The sequence below is a fragment of the Canis aureus genome, chromosome 5, assembly GCF_053574225.1.
Source record: "Canis aureus isolate CA01 chromosome 5, VMU_Caureus_v.1.0, whole genome shotgun sequence".
Taxonomy (NCBI): Eukaryota; Metazoa; Chordata; class Mammalia; order Carnivora; family Canidae; genus Canis; species Canis aureus.
Window position 1 is genome coordinate 27,395,941 of NC_135615.1, and position 22,120 is coordinate 27,418,060.

At 35.1% G+C, this 22,120-nt stretch overlaps 1 pseudogene; it reads left to right on the plus strand.

The window, feature by feature from the left end:
• Positions 1–7,195: 7,195 nt before the first annotated feature.
• Positions 7,196–7,312, plus strand: LOC144315002 (U6 spliceosomal RNA; annotated as a pseudogene).
• Positions 7,313–22,120: the final 14,808 nt, after the last annotated feature.

Genomic DNA, 22,120 nt, shown 5'->3' on the forward strand with positions numbered 1-22,120 from the left:
TTATTAGCCAGCTTGCAGAATGGCAAGCCCAAGTGTTCCCCAGGTGGAAAGGATGCCAGGCACTCTGAGAAAAGTGGAAGGAACACAAGTCTCGAGGCACCATGTGGGAGTATTTGGAGATGTAGGCCACATTCAGATAGGAAGGGGTGGTGTATGTTACCTGCAGCATTTAGACTGTGTCCTGCACATGGGAGGGGGTTTGGTGGTAGGCATGGCAAATTCGCATTTTGTAAGGTTCCCTTTGTCATCCAGGTGGAAAGCACATCTCTGGAGACTCAGTTTACACTGGATACTGGTTAGAAACTTTTGCGATGATTGAGATGAGGAATGACACATCGTTGGGCTAGAGGGTGACAAATGAACAAGAGAAAGGGGCATTGGATAATTACTATTAAGCAGGCACTCTTCTGGGTTTTGGGTAGCCAGAGATTAAGATTAAAGATCCCTGAGTGATAAAGAACTCCTATGATTGCTAGAAACTAAGGAGTAAGCAGGTCATACAGAGTGAGACACATTAACTAGAGGTCTTCACAAGTCTGTAGGAATATGCAGGCAGGGAAGGTCACAGACCAGAGGGAACAGAATGTTCAAAGACACTGGAATGAGAGAAAGGATTTATTTTACACTCTGTTTTTTTTTTTTTTAATTTATTTATTTGAGAGAGAGAGAGAGAGAGCACAAGGAGGGGCAGAGGGAGAGAGAGAAGGAGATTCCCCTGCTGAGTAGAGAGCCCCACCCAGGGCTGGATCCCAGGACCCTGGGATCATGACATGAGCCGAAGGCAGACTCATAACTGACTGAGGCAGCCAGGTGCCCCTACACTCTGGTTCTTATCAAGCATACCTGTCCATCATTTCCATCCATCCTATTTCAGATTTGCTCTCTGCTCTGTAACATGTCCCCCAAATGTGCCCCTCCTCGCTCATCCACTCTCACTAGTAGAAAACCAGCTCAGATTCTAGAGCCTTCCTGAGGCCTTTTTTTTATTGTTGGTGCTGTTTTTTCTTCTCTAAGCTATCATCATTTCTCACCTGTAACTTGGAGTTGGTTATGCACTTACCCCTGATATTTTTACATGTGTTTTTTCCTCACTGCTGAACTGTAAATGATTTTATTGAAAGGGTCATATATGTATTTTTTATTATCTCTACAAGATTCAGTACCTCATTGGCTATGTTGTCTGCAATAAATGTACTCGCTTATGGGGGAATGGAGAAGTGATGGGCGAAGGTAAAGAACCAGGGGTTTAGTTCCACAACTAGCCCCAGGTGTCATTGATTTATAGTGAATAAAGGGAGAAAAAGTGTTATATAATGTGATTGTCATGGCAATGGCAAAATAAATTGGATTCTCAAAGGTATGGGAGCATTTTTCAGCACAGCCTCTTCTAATCAAACGTCATCAGTTGTTTAAAGGATTGTTCCTTTCAGTTACAGGAATTAGGTAAGACATTAGTGGAGGGCCAGTTCATACACAAACTCAAATATGCTTACAAAGGAAGTCTTATTGTCCTGAAAGCATTCTGGGTCTCTAACGTACCCAGGCATTGTTTTCTCTCAGGATCTTTACATCGCAATATTCTTTCTTCTTTCATTGTAAGATCATTTGTAACATCTCTAATTTGGTGCTCTGTCCTTTATTGTTCTAAGCCTTTCACAGTATAATTTTCTACTCCCTTCCCTCCTTATTATATTAGCTGACCTTCTTGCATTGGTAGATTCAAATTATTATGCATGTGAGATTCATAGCAATTACAGCTTTGAGTGTTAATAAGTATTTATTCTGATTTTATTAGAAATAATCTTAGGATGATGTTGAATATAGAAATGTGTGAATTGGTTGTGGGCCTCACAAAACAAAGCCTTTGAAACTATCGCCAACAGCAAAAGTAAACAGAGCTAGCTTCTTTAAAAATTCTTTGCTAAAATAAACATGTAAAAGTTGTTAAATAAAAGTACCAAAGCAAGTTTTCACCTACAGTGACAGAGCTAGAAGGATAAAGACAGAAGATATTCACTCTACTATTTCTGGGTGAAAATTGTTCTAACAGCCCCTACACACACTTTTATTGTGTTTACTCTTCTTTAAAAGAATGTTCCACAGCCTTAGCTTAGAATAACTCTGATTCTTTTTCTTTCCCCTAGAGATACTAGATAAATGGCTATAACGGACAGAAGCACTTTGTTCCATGACCTAAGACCATGTTCAGATACACAGGTTACTAAAAAGGTCATACCGATACCCAGGTACAGGACTCTAAGTCGTGTGTGTGAATAACAATTGGTCTCAAAAATCAATAAAATGCAAGGCTAGTGACAAAGGTGAGGGAGCTGAAGTATAATAACATGGTGACCGGCCTTGGAGCAAGTGAGTTGTTGTATATGAGAATTCTCTTCAAATGAACTGTTTGATTAGGTAGTCTAGTTAGTTCCCAGAAGCAAACAGGATGCCAGGATATCAGTCAATAAGCTTGCACATCACCAGCTTCCAAGAATTCTGTGATAAAAGAAACTTAGAATGCTTTCCCAATCACCAAAATAGATATTAGGTTCTAAAATGTGAGCTAAGAAATGAGAATTTGGGGAATTTCTGTTTTGCCCTCTCCTACCAACCACTGTGAGGTCTTTATGAAGCATTTTTAACCTCATTGTATGTTGGTTTCTTAATATATATGATGAAAATGATAATGCTGAACAATTCCGGAGGGCATGGCAATTAACTAGCATTTATAAAATGCTTTAAAGAGAGGTACCATGTGAGAGCAAATGATTTAATGTAAACCAATAGATGGCTTATGAGCATACCATCTGAATGAGAACCGTATCCACTGAAATAGCTGGATGTGATCAAAGAGACAGCTGGAATTTAAAAATAAAAGTTTAAAAATCTGGCAATTAATCCAGAATTCTCAGGACATACAGATAGCTAATTACCATGACTCTGCTCTTCAGAGCACATTGTAACAAGTTATGTTTTATTTTGATCATTCTTTTCAGTGGTTTGGCTTCCATCCACAGAAGAAAGAACAAAATAAAATATTATCCAATCAATCAGTTGCAATAATCACCATATTACCAAAAAGTAATTTAAAAAAATATATATATATATATACCAAGAGAAAGCTGAAGTGGTTGAATAAGAGAGGAACCTGTGGTATGGAAGATAAATACAAAATATACAAAAAGGAGAAATACATGGCTTCCTGTTTAAAGCAAATGCCTAAAGGTAACATAGAGAGGATGTAGAGCTCACAGCTCTGCTTAGCAACTAACGCACACGCTCAAATATGACTCGCGGTGTCAGTAGATTGGTCCAAATAAGCTGAAGGGAAACAGTCTGTAGACACTTTGTCCTGAATTTTTTTTCTTTTTACCTTTATACTATTTTGGATTCACTGGACCTTGTGAGTGTCCTCCATCAGTTCTGGAAAATTCTCAGACATTTCCTTCTTAAATACTGCACAAATCTCTTTCTCTGTCTTCTCCTCTTAGGATTTTAATTAAACATGTGTTAAAACTTCTCACTCTGTTTGGAATGTTTCATAATTCCATTTTAGGATTTTTATCTTTTTTTCCCTCCTGTTCTATGATATGCTTTTAAAGTCTTCTATTTTCCACTTTACTAAGTGTGAAGCTCAAGTGTATAATATTGGTAGGTCCTCTTGGGTTCCCGTCATTTCAATTTTAACAATAGTATTATAAGAACCTGACACTGTGAAATGAATCGTGCATATATTTTTTATCATATACATCAAAAGTGAGATGCTGTTGAGAATAAGTTATGATAAAATGTAAAATGTATCCCAATTTCAGAAATTTATAATGAAAAAATGTTTGTCTTAGAGTCGATGAGCAATGGTAATGCCCAGGGAAGTACGTCCCCTTCCATCCTCATTTTTCTAATTCTGATAATACCTTCTAAGGAAAAATACAATTAAGACATTTATAGAAAGCATCCAAAATCATGAAATAATAGATGTAGGACTTCTTATCCCTTGCCCTCTACTTCTGTGATTCATTTCCAGGCAGCTCATATTTTAAGCATCCACCTGCTTTGTGCTAATTTCTCCACCTGTCAAAGCCTTAATCAATTCTCATCACAATAATGCATCTGCTCCATAGGTTCTGTGGTATTTTTCATATTTCAGCCCTTGCTGCACTAATCTAAAACTTGTGTATTCATAATGAAGAAATTTCTGGCAGTTGGAATATGTGGGAGCAGCTAACTAGGGAATGAGGAGACCTGGTGTGAGCAAGTCATATTATAGAGGAGACAACATCACGGCTCCCTCATAGAAGCCAGTCGATTAGAGATAATGTCTAATCTCTAACCATAGAGATAAATTGTTGTTGTTCTATCAATACTGGCATGGTTAATGACTACTTGGCCATAAATAAGAAGTGAGATTTTCATTTTTTTTTAAGTACATAGATTTCCTGGTCAAAATACTTTTCCAACACACATTTCTCCCTCACTGTTCTATCAAACTGTCCAAGGAGGGGAAATCACTACCTAAACTCTTAAGAAAACTATTTCATAATAAGACAACAAAAATAAATGGCTTATATATTATTATACATGTATAACAATGTATAAAGTACAATCACGATTTTAAAGAGCTTTCATATCAGCAACAGGGCACCGTTAAAATGAGAAAGCCTTTAATTATGTTGTAAAGGTCTGGTATTCCAGGAAAAGGTCACTTCAAAATAAACTTCTAACAGTTAATTATCAGTGATATTTAACTTGTACAAAAATTAAATATCACCATATAATCCTGTGATCATTTTATTGCTTTTGTAGACATTTCAATATTTTAAGGGTTCTCAAGAAATAATGGAAAAGGCTTGCTGCTGAGCCCAGTTCTTAGCTTTGTATGAAAAACCAAATGAAATTCTTGTGCTTGTTATACAAATAGATCTTTAAAAAACATGAAAAAATAGTACTGATCCCCAAGAAATAAACAAAATCATACAGTGTACCTTAAGTTATTAAATTCCCAAGAATTGGTTTTAAATTCCCAAGCATGATCCTAATGAAATACAATACCAATTTAAAAAAGTAGAATTCCCCAGTTCCTATCACAGCCTTGCTCGAATCATAAACGATTATAAGAACTGATAACAGCTATGACAAAGTGAAATTCTGTGATTTAAATTTAAAGTCTAAGTAGCAGTTGCATACTTTCTCAGTTGAATTGATAAATACTGTATATTATAAACTTTATACATACAATATAAAGATTATGTAAAGTATAGTATGAAAGGAAAATCATAGAAACTTGTGTTGAGAAGAGTGAAAGACAAAAATATCTTATTGGTTTGAATATTTAGTAAGAATCTGGTTACTTGCCAAACTGAACTAGATTAGTATAGAGTCACTTTATCCTATGCATGGCCTGGCAGGAGGGTGTCACCAGAGCTTATACTTCCTGTACTCACTCCTTTGTCAGCTTCTCGTGGAAACAGCGATTCCTGATTCTCATCTATACTCAAGTGTAAATGAAATAGTCAAAATTATGGTTTGTCCAAAGACATGAAATATTTCTAGGATAAAATATTGTGAATTTACAGCTATAAAGTTGAGATATCCCTCATTTAAATATCTCGCAATTTTCTTTCTTTTTTTTTTTTTTGTTAAAGATTTTATCTATTTATTCATGAGAGACACACAGAGAAAAGGGACACAGGCAGAGGGAGAAGCAGGCTCCCTGTGGGTAGCCTGATGTGGAACTCGATCCCAGGACCCTAGGATCATGGCCTGAGCCAAAGGCAGATGCTCAACCACTGAGCCACCCAGGTGCCCCTATCTCCCAATTTCCTTACTCATGGCAGTGGTGATATTACTAGATGTCTATGTCCCCTGTCACATAGCTCTGAACACCTATATAGCAGTCAAAGAAGAAAGCGTATAAGGAGTGTATGGATATCCTGTTGCACTGCTTTTATTTTTAAAAAGCGGATTCTATAACAATATGTAGATTGAATAAAACCCTTTGTTTGTGCTCACAAAGTCCCTTTTCTTTTCTTTTCTTTTTTTCTTTTCTTTTCTTTTCTTTTCTTCTTTTCTCTTTTTAATAATAAATTTATTTTTTATTGGTGTTCAATCTGCCAACATACAGAATAACAAGGTCCCTTTTAATTTTAATGATTCCAGGGATCCCTGGGTGGCGCAGTGGTTTGGCGCCTGCCTTTGGCCCAGGGCGCGATCCTGGAGACCCGGGGTCGAATCCCACATCAGGCTCCTGGTGCATGGAGCCTGCTTCTCCCTCTGCCTGTGTCTCTGCCTCTCTCTCTCTCTCTCTCTCTCTCTCTCTCTTTCTCTCTCTCTCTGTGACTATCATAAATAAATAAAAATAAAAATAAATAATTTTAATGATTCCAGCCTTTGTTCAGTAATGTTGTATAGAGTAGCTTTGGAGTAAAATCCATGCCTCCGAGCCCCACCTCTCCATCACTGATGTATGCCAGTGGTAATAAACTGGTTTTGGTTCAGCACGACTGCGCAAATTTTTTTTTTTTTTACGAGAGTATATCAGTATTTGTGAGCACTTAAAAATGGCAATTTTGTGGGGCACTTGGGTGGCCTAATTGGTTGAGCATCTGACTTCAGCTCAGTTGGTGATCTCAGGGTCCTGGGATGGAGCCCCTATGAAGTCCTGGCAGTGTCGAGTTCCTCACTCGGAGGGGAGTCTGCTTGTACCTCTCCATCTCCTTCTGCCCCTCCACCTGCTCATGCTTTCACTGTCTCTCTCTCTCAAATAAATAAATAAAATCTTTTTTTTTAAAGTGTCAATGTTGTGTGTATTAAGAATATAGGAAAAAATATAAATAGATTTTTAAGGCACTTACGATGGATAAAGAGGATGCTAGCTAAAATCACGCTGAAGTTAAAATGAAGTTTAAACCTCAAGACGTATCCAGGGGAAATTTTTCTGTAGTTTCTGGCTAATAATCATCCATCGAAGTGTTTAGAATATGAGGAGAGTAATTCAGTAAGACATCTGAGAAATGTGGGACTATAGTCTTGGGCTAAGGATTCCAGAGCTGAGATTAAAATTCAAAATTTTGTTCATCGTTGACCCCTCTATTTAGAATATATCCAATTGCTTTCTTTATGGCTTTGATAAGGTTTGGCAAGTTGGAGAAATCCTTCTGATCATTTAACTTATTTAGGGTTTGAGAATACCTATTGCGTATGCTTACTTTGGCACTTATACTAAGAAATTGGAAGACTACACAGAAGATTAGCATGGCCCCTGTGCAAGGATGACAGGAGAATATCTATTGAGCAATAGGGATCTCCTTCTTTTGCTAAAGCCAGGGAGTGAAGCCAAGCATGAAGATACCAACAAAACTTACATTTTTCACCTTTTTCATTTTTTAAAAAATTTCTGTTTCTTGGGTCTAAGGAATGGGAAGAAGAGACAAGCATATCAAAAGCATAATAAGAAATCAGTGGATATTGGTATTTCTTAACATTTGCTTTTCTCTCTAGCATGCTGTCAAAGAATATTAGAGAATATTGGTAACTGAAGGGAAATTCTTTCAGTACAAATAGCTTTATAGAGTTTTATAGACTACCCAGATGTAGATGCACAAAGGGAAAGGGAAAACATGCTAACCAAACTGTTTTCATAGATAAGATTTCAAAGGACTTTTTACTGTCTGTTGCTTGCATTTTTGTATCGTGTGAACTTTTATTATAAACGTATGCATTATGTAGCCATTTTGTTATTTTTTTTCCTTTTTAATTGTCAAGACAATACTTGAAGAGAGGGTCATAGTAAATTATGTGTTACATATATATAGATATTTGTTTTATAGACAGAATCAAGCTCTACATATCAATTCATATTGTTTTCTTAACCAGCTTAAAAATGCAAGAACTTCCCATCACACACACTAGGAATATGTAATACAAGCACATGTAGATCTACCTCATTTCTCTAAATTTTCATGTAGGAGCCCATATGGATATTCTATATACACATTCTGGATATCAGTAAATACCGTAATAGCAGGTAGCCACAAGAATTGATTTTAAATATGTTCAGCCAAGCAGCCACTTGCCTCTGCAAACATGCTTTTGCAATTTAGCCAAGCAGTGACAGACAAATCCTGCGTGTTGGCCAGTCAGGAGTGGGCTCATTCTAATAAACACACTTGCAAGCACAAGCCACTCCAGAACAATCGCATTTGAGTAACTGGGCTGGTGTAGATAGCAACAACCCATGTATAGCCCCAGAAATCCCTCAAACCCTATAGTGATAGAGTGGATTTTACTACATGAATATTAAAAATAATTTTTAAACCATGCCACAAGTCATTAATATATTGGTGTTCATTTGTCCTTCGGTTGACCACTGGAATCCCTTTCTGGTTCTTCCTATATCATTCTAACGTGGCTCTATCATTTTTTAAAGAATTTCCTTACTTTCTGGCATAATTTGATGCTCCAGGGTTACCATGTAGTATCTCTGCATCAGCACGAGAATCTGATCTCTGCAGGGATCCCTGGTTCCTCTTGGTGTGGAAAATTGTTTTAAAGATCATAACCTTATCATGGTTTTTTTTTTTCATAGCTACTAGTGTCACTGTGTTGGGGCTCTTACATCAGATAGGAATTTATACTGTATATTTATATTATACATCATGTATTCATGTTATATTTCACATATATACACACAAATACATACTTTTATGTTATTTTTCATGAATTCATAGTGACAACTGTAGCTCCAATGTAGCCTGCAACCTGAAAGTGTTCTTTATGTGGGGACCCATCCCATGTGTCTCTCTTCTCCTGTGTGAGAACCACCCTGATATCCACAAAAATATATTTCCTTATTTCTTCAGTTCTACAATAATCATGAAACAAAGTTTCAGAATTGCTACAGCTATAGCATTACCATCAATTACCACCAGTGACCTACTAGTTAGAAGAGAATATTTTTCATCTCTGCTGTTGTATTAGACTAAGAAAGCATAGTCTAGGTTAAATATATAAAAGGTTAAATTATTTTTTTCTTCTTTGTGGGTATGCTCATTTTGAAAGATAAGTAGGGCAATAGTATCAAAGGATGTGCTTAATTCAAAGTATCTACACCTATAGTCAAATCTGTAAATGCTCTCCTGTTGATCATGTTATTGACCGTTTTATCTTGCTTGAAGATTGATTCATATTTTTTAATTTGATAGAAATAAAGTTTTTTTCTGCTTAAACAAACAGATGTTATTTCAATAGTTGGTTTAAAAGGGAAAGACATGTTTCCAGAGTGGATTAAGGGCATGATAGAAATCACCACTGTAAAGAAGTAGTGATATAAAGGCATTCACTAAAATAAAATAAAATAAAATAAAATAAAATAAAATAAAATAAAATAAAATAAAATAAAATAAAGGCATCCACTAGAATAAAATAAAAACCTTCTTAAAGTAAAAAAAAAATGTATAAACAAGATTTCTGACCAAGAGAAGTAAAACAAAAACAATTTAATGGGCAGTAAGTATTAAATGATAAAGTAAGGTTAACAATATCAGACATATGCATAAATATGATTGGGTTTAATGACCCATTAAAGGAAAACATTTCAATTTGTTTCACAAAACAACACCCTATGTGTTGTGTAAGAAACAAACTAAAACAAGCAGTTTCAGAAAGGCTACAAATGAAGAGAGGGGCAAAGATATACTAGAGAAATGAGAAGACACTAGAAATAAAGATACACTCATGTTTCAAAAAACATGAGAAGCCGGGGTCACCATTCTGGTATGGTCAAACTCGTCATAACCATAAGAAATAAACTTGGAAAAATGACCCTTCACAATACTTATTACACTACTACTTTATATAATGCAATTCAAAAAGTGAATTATATACAATTCAAAATAAAACATTTTAGAATATCTCTGCAACAACATGGCAACCACTCAAAGTATAAACTATTTACTTACAGTAATTTGAACATTGAAATATTCTCTCTGTCTCCTAGTCATGCTAAAAGCATGGATAATGTGTGGATTTCTTTGCTCTTGTTAACTTACACATGCTTTTTGAGGAGACATTTCTGTGCACTTTGCCTAACACTAATACAGAAATTTAACTCTATAATGTACTTCTTCCTTTTATTCTTTCATAAGCACAGTGCGGTAGGCACAATTGTCTTTCATTCAAAGATGAAATAGTTTCCCTGAGCTCTCAAGAATATTTATACTCCTCCACAAGTCAAAAAACTATTTTCAAAATTTCAGAGTCCAGCGTTGCCATAACATCGAAGTTCTTGGATACACAAATGAATATAGGTAAAATATCTGACACCCTCTTACAAAGGCCACGACATTACAGCTGTAATACTAAATATAATTTGGTGATGAATGGAAATCACCATTTGAAAGAGAGCTTTGCTGAATTTGGAAGATGTATCTGGAAAAACTTTAGAAATTAAAAGAAAGAAAATTAAAATAATTTTAATTTTATATTGCTTATCCTGTTGTGATCACTTATGTATAAAATTATACTTTATTATGGCTTCATTCTTTTGAAACTAAGAGGAAATACTGCAAGAAAAGGAACAATGTAGCATGAAAGGATTAATATTTTCAGAGCAATTTATTCATTATGTATCATCAATATATCTTGTGCATTATGCAGTGTATTTTGGATTTCTCAAGCTCTGTAAACCAGTAGTTTTGTTTATAGAAGACCCGATCGCTCTCTCCCCTAATTTTATGTAAACAACAACTCAAATCACTTAAACCCACTTTTAATTCCCTACATTTCATGTCTGCCCCTGTTCTTCTCAGTTCCCATCCTGATATAATTAAAGGAATGGTAATAAATATGTCTCTGATAAATATGTTTGTTCAACATTTCAGGTTTGCTTGGTAAATTTGGTATTTGTAGTTTATGTTCTCTCAACTGTAGAATCCAGAAACAAATATTTGCCAGTATTCTCAGAGAATTAAATATTGAGAAATGACTGATTCTAGGGGAGATTTTTAGGTTTCTTTTTTTACATTGAAATATTGCATAAGTATATATGTGCATAACATCTAAAAACACAAATTGAAAAATAGATGTAAGGAAAACATCTTTGTAATTACCACATAGAAAAAATATAATAAAGAAATAACTTCAGTGCCTTTCACTTATTATAACTTTCTCTACTTCTGCAGAAATCAGTTTTTTGACATGCGTTATTTATCTGCTTCCTTTTATTCCTACTTTAACAACCATGTAGTCTTCTCTAAATAATATAGTTCAATTTTGCCTTATTTTTGAATTTTATGGAATTGGAATCATGATGCATGTATTATTTTGTACTTTTTTTACATTCAATTTTTGTTTTAAAGATTCAGTTACGGTGTGGCAATTAGATATAATATTGCATTTTTATTTCCTGTAATGTCCAGTGGTTTGACATGTATTTATCTAGATATTGTGAAGGAGATTCAGGTGGATTTCATTTAGCCAAATATGAATAAGGCTATGTTTCAGTTAACAGTATTTGCCCTAGTGTTAAGTGAATAAATTGCCCTGTGTTACATTATCTATGAGTGGAAATCTAGCATCATACCACTTGTGTCTTCAACTGTACTTGATAATGGTAAACATTTTTCAAAGTGGTTTTAACCAGTTCAGTTCCCCTAAAATTGTGTAAGCTTTGCCTTTCTCCTCTATACTTATATACATGTCACACAATCATTATTTTTAATATTTTCCTCATCTGTAGGGTATGTGGCATCTCTAATTTACAATTCCATGTCTTATCAATGAGATAGGACATTTTTTCATATTTTTATTGACTATCCCTATTAGTCTATTTCCTTTTTCTTTTTTAAGATTTTTTTATTTATTTATTTATTCAGAGACACAGTGAGAGGCAGAAACACAGGCAGAGGGAGAATCAAGCTCCTTACAAGGAGCCTGATGTGGAACCCGATCCCAGGACCCCTGGATCACACCCTGAGCCAAAGACCTCTGAGACACTCAGGTGTCCCCCTATTAGTCTATTTCCTATTTGTTATTTTAGCTGGCATTTCCAGGTGTCCCTTTCTCTGCCTAAGAAAGTACTTTTTTTGTATTAATAGATTAATTTTCAACAGTGAGCGTGAAAATTGTTTACAAAGAAAGCTCTTGATTTGGGAGCTTACAATTTATATCCCATTAGTTACAAAGATAAAAGTGTATATGTGACTACGATTAATTCTGTAGCCAGCAATGCCCCATAATTTAAAACTTATTTAGAGAGACTGACCATGTCTTCTAAAAAAGTTTCGTTTGTTTTTCAAATAATGCCTTCATTAAATCTTTCTGCTGGTAAATATTAAAGCATGTAATCCAAGGAGGACTGGTTGAGATTAGTCATTCATGGGGAATACTGAAGTCTAGAGGGGCCAAGCCACAGACCTGCTATTAATCCCTTTCTAGTGAAAATTAAATTTAAGTGTGGATCATCAAGGATTGGAAACGTCCTCAAGGACCAAGCACATTCAATGCTCTGACAATTCTAAGTTCCTGACTATAAGCCATCAGGCAAAAAATACCCATCACCACCAACAAAAACACCTGGCATACCATTAAAGGAAGTCAGAATACAGAAGAAGCATAAAGAATTTTTCTTTGCTCTGCCTACATGAAGCAGATGACCCAACAACCATCTTTCCAAATCCAAGTCTTTGTTTAACAGTGGAAAGTATCTTCTAAATAAAAATTACAAGTGTCCCAACTGTCCATGAGTATTCCAGCTCTGGTTTATTTAATCATTTTGTGGACTGTAGTAACTTCTGTGTAGACAAAATCATTATTGTGGATTAGATATTTTGAGGCATTGCACCTGAGAATACACTGTTCATTAAAGCAAAACACATTTGTATAGCAAATTAACATCTTAGCATAAGACCTTTGATTAAAGAAAAAATAGCTAGAATGAGGAGAAAAATGGATGAGGTATCCCCAAGATCACCATCAACAACAATCTGCTGAAGTTCTGGTGACCAGGCAAACATGTGAGCGGGACATTTAATGAATAGTCAATGCATAAGAAGAAAGATACATTTTTTTCCTCTCATTTTGCTTATAACTCAGATTGGAGACTACACACCCCATGTTGAACTGCAAAACTGTTCTCTCTGGTGTTATATATGCTCACTCCATCATTTCCTGAACAGCTTCTGTACTTCCTGGAATTGCACAGCTGTGCATGCTCCAGACTAACGCTGGCCTCAGGAAGCCGAGCCCTCGACATTAGCCTTCCAACTCCTGGTAATGAAGTTTTCCAACAGGACTTAATTATAACCAGGAAATGCAGCTGCAGCAGATTCACACTTGCTGAGATGAAGTTTGAAAACAGTGTTGGATTCTTCCATTCATTCAAATTCACTCATTTCACAGGACGAAGATGGATTATTTCCAAACTTCTTCAAGATGAGGTAAGGAAATACATCAACGCTTAAAAACAATACAAAATAATCAGAAACACCTACAGATTCAGAACTTTTATGTTTTTATAAATATTATGAAAATTTATGTTTAAGTGCCTTGCCATATGTGTCTTTTTTCATTTTTTACCTCTGTTTATGAGGCTCATTTTTTACAACCTTACTTGCCTTTTTTTTTTTTTTTAGCTAACTTTCTTTTCCTTTCTCAAAAGCAATAGTGCTACTTTTAATTCTAGAATATAAAATTGTGGCTCCATATGATTTACCTAAATAAAATGATTATTAGCTTGTGTATTAGTCTAGGACACTTAAAATAAGGCACATTGCATTTGTTTTTAGGGCTCTAAATGTAGGAGAAGAGTAAATGGTAGTGAGTACCATCTATGAAAAATTTTAGAAGTAATCAAGAGCAGAGTGACTCATATATGAGAAATGACTATGTAAAGGGATAATTTATTCTGGGAAAATTGTCAGCAAGTGTTATTTCCTGAATTCAATAATTTCTGCCTTCTTTTCCTTCCCTTACCTATTATTGAGTCCTCAAATTTTAGTAATTGCTTGTCTAATTACTAAATACTTGGGGATTTCAAATGAAGTATATCTGAGTATTAGGAAAAAAGAAGAAAAGCCTATGAAGATTTTATCATGTACAGTTATTTGTAGATCACAACAAAACACAGTCAGAGGAGAATTACCAGCTCTTTTATAGATGAATTTCATTCCCTTTGAGTTAATTTTTTATGGCAGCTAATTGATATTCCTAAGTATTATATTCATAAAAACTGTGCTACTTTAGAATGCCTTTGACCTGCAACATAATTTGGACTCAGCAGGTTAATTCATCATTTATAGCAGCTGAAACTTCACTCCTGTTCTCTCTAGAGTCTTTTTAGATTAATAACACAGCAGTGAAGAACTTTTCTTCCAAAATATATACAATCTAATATTTGCATAGGATTTTATGGTTTTCAAGGGATCTAACATATATTCTTGAATCTCATCAACAATTCTAAAGGTGGGAAGAACAAGTGTTATATGGTTCAATTTGCAAATAAAGACATGAAGAATAATTATAGTGACTTACCTATGTAAGTTCTATAGCATATATATTAAAACTAGGAAAATTATTTGGTTTTCCAAAACTTGGTACAATTGTTTTAATATTTATAATATTATCTATTTAAAAAGAAAGACTGGGGGTACCTGGGTGGCTCAGTGAGTTAAACATCTGTCTTCAGCTCAGGTCATGATCTTGGGGTCTCGGGATCAACCCCTGCAAGTGGCTCTCTGCTCTACAGGGAGTCTGCTTGTCTCTCTCCCTCTCCCCTTAATCCTGCTTGTATTCTCTCACTTTCTCTCAAATGAATAAATGCAATCTTTTAAAAAAATTACTGAAGTATAGTTGAAAAAATCAGTATACTTTTTAAACAGTAACATTAGATAGTTTGTTATTTTTAATTAGTGTCTATCCATTATATGCAAACTCAAACACTTTATAAACATTATTAATTCTCAACCTATATTATGTATAATTAATTTACTATGCATGTTCATATGTATCCTAATGTATTGTTTAATTCCTGTCTACTCTCCCTTTCAAATATGTGCATATTTGGATACCAAAGTTTGCTTAAAATTTGTCATTGCAGAAAGCAATGTGTTTTCTAACCAGGAAAAAAAAAAAAAAACAAGGTTATAGAATCATAAAATAACATACTGTTGGTATAGAAGATTGTTGTGGTTTTTATATACCCACTGTTCTATTTGTATCTATTACCTTTTTAGATGTTCAGGTTATCAGTCTGTGTAGTTCAGTTTGATCCCCTATGTAATTATAAAGGCTAATAAATGTCCTATTACTGGCTAGTTTGAGCCCTCCTACCTGTCTGGCTCTAGCATTTATTTTAGGATAGACATGTGAGCTGTGAAGGTCAGTCCTCATTAGTCCAAAAACCTTTGCTAAAATTCTGAAGAAGAAGGTTGTATTAGTTAGGATTCTCCAGAGAGACAGAACCAACAGGATATGGGCATACATAATCAGGAACAATCCTGATCCTGGTTAGAAATTGTTTCTAAAAAATAGGAGTATATTTGAACTTATATGTGAGGATGATGAAGTATGGGTCTGGAAATCATTGCACATGGAGGCAGAGAAATAGGCAGCCCTTGGTTCTATAGTAGCTTATGCAGGAAGTCCATGAAATGTATAAAAGAGTCAAAGATACACCTTCCTAGGTAATATATTGGATTCATGAAAAGCATTTCTTATCTATGCTAATGCATTAGGAATTAAATTTCATAGATCTGCTTTACACAAATAATTTTCTACAAGATCAGAGGTAAAGAAGCAGATGGGAAGTTTCTCATGCTTCTGACTGGTAGAACCATACCTGAAAAAAATGCCATCTCTCGAGTGATCACTCATGAGCCAATTTTGAAAAATCATGAAGATTCGAGGCACTTTGGTGGGACCCATAATTTTTGAAATAAGCATTCAGAGGGAAATCCAGATTTACTGGTTCTCACCATGAAGCATTAAGTAAGTATATTTAGTCCTCAAAGTAACACTTCAAAGTGAGAAACTAAGTAAGAAACCCCTAAAGGGTTGGGGTGGGAAATCTGAAACCTGAGATATCAATAATATAACTGGCCTGGGATCCTCTGGCTCTGGCTTACTTCTTCCATTTCTTCTTATTCAGTCCCCAATTTGTTCTCAGTTCAAATGTAGTGGAGTTTTTTTTCTAAAGTCCGTGTTGAGAATGCCTTTGCTCTCTTCTGCCTTAAGGTGTTAGTCTTGTGTCCCTTTCTGTGGAACACTCCCCCACCACTTGGACTAGCTATTTCCTATTGATTATTTACGTATCAGTATGTAATTCCCAAAAAGGGGAAACTATGAGCTGAGTCCCATGATTGCCCTGGCTCTGAGGACACTTTCCTCCCCATGGGACATCAAGCTGGAGTTCAAGCTGTGCATAGTGTTTTGAATCTGTTGAGGAGGCACAGATCGGAATTCAGGACAGTTTAAATGTTTGAACTCCATAGAGCAGAGAACAAGAACAAAAGAAGATGCAAACATGAGATGCCCAGAAGTTTCTGTGGGGGTCTTGAGTACTTGGATGAAGAATGGGCTACCCATACACGAGTGAAACTACCCAAGGCTAATGGACTATAATGGGGCTGAAACACTAGAAAACTAGTTCTGCTTGAAATCTTGGAGTTCCAGACCAACCAGAGTAGAGGAACTACATTAATACTTCCTTAGCACCTTGGGCATCCAGCTGAGACGTCGGAAAGACTGAGTTTAGAGATAAGGACCATGATATAGGATATGACTTATTGTAGTTTTTTGCTAACAAAATCAAAAGCCAAGGTCTTGGTAGCTTCATGGGGAGACAGAGTTCAGAGATTGAATTGAGCTGAGCGCTTAGAAAACAGCTTGAGGTTTTCACAGATCACTTAACAAAGCACAGAGTCAAGCATGTATAAATTGAAGCTTTTTAAATACATGTAAAACCGCACCCAGACCCATGAGTGGTGAGAAAAGATGCAGTGTGGTACCTGTTGCCAGCCCCATGAGAGGATTGCAAAGCATTATTCTGATGAAACCAAAGAGAAAGAGAAAATCTTAAAATCAGAAAGAGAATAAACACATACTACGTACTGGAGAACAAAGTAAAAAACTATGTCTGACCTCTCATCATAAACAACAGAGACTAGGAGAAAATGTAATGAACTTTTAAGGGCTGAACGAAAACAAATAAACAACTAGAAACCCCAAATTCTGTATTCAACAATAATATTTTTCAGAACCAAGACTGAAAAAACCACAGTTGAGATGCACAAATGCTGAGAGAATTAATTGCTAACAGAAATACACTACAAGAAATGCTAAAGGATATTTTTTCATGCCGAAAGCAAATGATAACAGATGGAAAGCTGTATTATAAGGAATCTTGAAGAGTACAAGTAAATGTAGAAGAAAATGTGTTATTATTATTCTGACCTATAAGTTTTTCTAAAAGGCCACAAGCTGCTTAAAGCCAAATAAAATTAAAAGGTGGATTTTACATTATGCATAGATATAAAATATATGATAAAAGAACAAAGTGATGCAATGTGACAAGTGCATATACTGGAATTTGTTCATTGTATTTGTGATGGAGTGCAAAGCTGGATATGGGAAGTGTCAGATAGATTGCAGTAGGTGTAGAGTATATAAGTAAAAAGTGGATAATCTCGTGTATGGAATGTGAAGTGAAACAATGATGACTACAAATAGACTCTCAGATTCAGGATGCATGTTGTAAGCCTCAAAACAAATACTAAAACTATCACTCCTCAAAAGAAGTACTATTAGGAAGTCAGTAGAGAACATAAAAAATATATTAAATATATGTTCCTAAAAAAATAAAAAAGTAAATAAAAATATGTTCCTGACTTCTGGATAGATAGCCACCCAAGTTTTGCCTCCACACACAATAAAACAACACTAACAAAAAGGAGGATAATAATCTACACAAAACAATACCATTGGCATAAATAGCAGGTGGATAATGGGACAGATTCAAAGTAGTTGCTAAATAAAAACCAGCAGAAAAGAATCACCAACTCCCCACAACACTTTCTCCCTTGCTTCCTGAAAGCTCTGCTGTAAGAGCAGCCCAAGGGAAGTCACCGAGAAGAGAGAAGCAGGGAGCTAGCATCTGGCCTAAAATTCCTTTAAAACCACCAGAAACAGGGCAGCCTTCAGCCCAGGGCATGATCCTGGAGACCCAGGATCGAGTCCCACGTCAGACTCCCTGCATGGAGCCTGCTTCTCCCTCTGCTTGTGTCTCTGCCTCTGTGAGTATGTGTGTGTGTCTCATGAATAAATAAATAAAATCTTAAAGAAAAAAAAAAAAAAAAAAAAAAACAGAACACCAGAAACAGAAAGTCCGCCTAGCTGGTAGGAAATGCATCCTTGTATATAAGGGCCTGATTAGAGGGTCCAGGCTTTCAGATATGTGTGATTTGATGGCCAGTTTTCAAAAGGGGCAGCTAGAGGAGTAAAAGACAAAAATAAATAAATAAAAATATTTTTTTAAAAAAGGAAGAGAAAAGAAATAAGCTCCCTTTATCTCCTTCACCAAGTATATCGAGAGATTATATCATGAACAAATGTGGAATTTTGTCAAATGCCCTTGTGTCATATACTCATATGACTGTTATCCTTCATTTTGTTCCTGAAGTGTTTCACCCTGATATGTGGATGCTGAACCATCCTTACACCCTAGAGATGAATCCCACCTGATCAAAGTTTGTGATCCTTTAAATGTTCTGTTGAATTCAGTTTGGTAAAATTTTTTTAAGGAATTTTGTGTCTGTGTTCATGAGGCATAATTTTATTGTTTTGTAGGGTCTTTCTCTCTGGTTTTGGTATCAGAGTGATGCTGACCTCATAAAATGATTTTGGAATGTTCTCTCTTCACTTTTTTTTTTTTTGGTAAAGTATAAGAATGACGATATTAATTTTTCTATAAAGATTTGATAGAAATCAGCAATGAAGTCCCTTGATCCTGGAATTTTGTTTGTTGGAAGATTTATGGTTATTGATTCAATCTCCTTACTAGTAATTGGTGTGTTTAGATGTTGGTTCTCCGTGATTCAGTCTAGGTAGGTTGTATTTCTAGGAATTTATCTGTTTCTTCTAGGTTTTACAATTCTGAGTGTCTAATTGTTCACAGCAGTCTCTTGCGTTTGTATGGTATCATTTGTAACGTGTCCTTTTTTGTTTATAATTTATTTACTTGAGTTGTCTCTATTTTCATGGCACATCTAGTCTATGGTGTATTTCCTTTATCTTTTCCAAAAATCAGCTCTTAGTTTTAGTGATATTTTCTATTGAGTTTTCAATCCCTATTTCATTTCTCTCTCTCTTGATCGAACTTCCTTCTATTAACTTTGGATTTAGTTTGTTCCTCTTTTCCTCTCTCCTTGAGGTGCAACTATAGGATTTTTTTTTTTTAGGATGTTTATTATGAAACCAATTTTATTCTTTTTTTAAAAAAATTGCTTATTAAAAAGAGAGAGAGAGAGCATGCATGCCTGAGAGCAATAAAGAAAGAGAATCTCAAGCAGTGTCCATGCCAAGTGTGGAGGCCAAGGCAGAGTTCAACCTCATAACCCTAAAATCATGATCCAAGCCCAAATCAAAGGTAAGGCACTCAACTGATTGAGCCACCCAGGCACCCCAAGTCCTTTCTTTGTTCTTAATGTCAACCTTCACTGCCATAAACTTTCTTCTTACAATTGCTTTTTGCTTTATCAGATAAATTTTGGTATGTTGCATTTTCATTTGTTTTCAGATATATATATGAATATCAAATATATATATTATATATATATGTATTCAATTCTCTTTTGATTGTTTCTTTGACCCATTAGTTGTTCAGTAACATGCTGTTTAACCCACTGTTTGTGAATTTTCCAGCTTTCACATCATCACGTTTCATACCACTGTGGTCAGAGGGATGCTTGATGTGATTTCAGGCTTCTTAAATGTATTCAGACTTGTTTTGTGGCCCAAGTTATGATCTATCCTGGAGAATGTACTGTGCACGTTGAGAAGAAGGTACATCCTCCTGTTTCTTGATGAAATGTTCTATAAATGCCCATTAAGTTCATCTGGTCTAATGTTTTAAACTCAAGGTTCTTCCTCATTAATTTTCTGTCTGTGTGATCTACCCACAGGTGAAAGTGAGCTATTGAAGTCCTCAGTTATCGTTGTATTGTTTATTCTTATTTTACATCCATTAGTGTTTATTTGCTTTATATACTCAGGCACTCCTATCTTAAGTGCATACATATTTATAAGTGTTATATTAGCATATTAATTTGATTCTTTTATCAGTATAATTACTTGCTTGTCTCTTGTTTAGATTTTTTACTTATAATTTATTTTGTCTGATATTAAATAATGCTGTTTCTGCTTTCTCTTGGTTTCCGTGTTCATGGAATATCTTTTTCTATCCTTCACTTTCAGTTTATATGTTCTTATAGCTGAAGTGGATCTCTTGTAGGCAGTATATGCTGGGCCTTGTATTTTTATCTATTAAGCCACTCTGTGTCTCTTGAGTGAAGAATTTAATCCACTTACATTTAAATTAATTACTTAAAGGTATATGCATTTACTATTGTCATTTTGTTTACTTTTTTCTGGCTATTTATATTTCCTTTGTTTCTTTCTCATTCTCTTGGCCTTTTCCTTTAAGGTTTGATAATTTTTCTGTGGTAGTATTCTTAGATTCCTTTCTTTCTTTTGTGTATCTACTCTAGATTTTTCTTTGTGGGGGCCATGAGACCTTCATAAAACATACTGTATAGATACAGTATATTGTAAGCAAACAGCTTACCTTTATTTTTTTAAGATTTTATTTATTTTTTCAGGAGAGACACACAGAGAGATTGCAGAGACATAGGCAGAGGGAGAAGCAGCCTCCATGCAGGAAGCCCGATGTGGGACTCCATCCCAAGACTCCTGGATCATGCCCTGAACCAAAGGCAGACCCTCAACTGTTGAGCCACCCGGGTGTCCCAAACAACTTACCTTTAAATGCATGTAGAAACTAAAGCTTTACATTTTTATCCCCCCTCAAACATTTTATGTTGTTGATATCACAATTTTCATCTTTTTACTTTGTGTATACCTTGACAAGTTATTGTGGTTATAGTTATTTTTGCTACTTTTGTATTTTAATTTTTATACTAAGTTAATAAGTGATTACCTACCACCATTGCATTAGAGTATTCTGAATTTAACCCTTTATTTGCTTCTACCTGTGAAATATATTATTTCATATATTTCCTGTTACTAAGTAGCACCCTTTTGTTCTAGCTTGAAAACTTCTCTTTAACATTTTTTATAGCACCTTATTACTGCTAATAAACTCCTTCAGGTTTTGCTTGTCAAGGTAACTCTTTCTCTCAATTCTAAAGTATTTTCCAGGCAGAGTATTCTTAGTTGCAGTTTTTTTTTTTTCTTTTAGCACTTTGAACATATTGAGCCACTCTCTAGCATTCTACAAAATTTCTGTAGAAAAATCTGCTTATGGTCTTATGGAGTTCCTTTTATGTAAGAAGATATTTTTCTCTTGCTGCTTTTAAGATTCTCTCCTTGTCTCTAACTCTTGACATTTTCATTATAACATTTATCAATATGATTCCTTTTGAATTCATCTTTTTTGGAACCCTCTGAGCTTCGCAGATCAAAATTTCTGTTTCTTTCCTCAGGTTAGGGAAGTTTTCAGCCATTATTTTTCTAAATAAGCTTTCTGCCCCTTTCTCTTGTGCTCTCCTTCCATGACCCCTATAGTGCACATGTAGGTCCATTTGATGGTGTCCCATAGTTCCATTAATCTATGTTCACTCTTTTTTCATTTTTTTTCTTTTTGTTCTTCTGTTTGGATAGATTCCACTGTCTTGTCTTCAATTTTACTGCTCCTTTTATCTACTTGATCAAGTATGCTGTTGAATCCCTCTACTGACTTTTCCTTCAACTCAGTTATTGTATTCTTCAGATCTGTGATTTCTGTTTGGTACTTCCTTATTTTTTTAATCTATCTATTGAAATTCTCACTCTGTTCATGCATTATTCTCCTGACCTCAGTGAGTGTCTTTATGATTATTAGTTTGAATTCTTT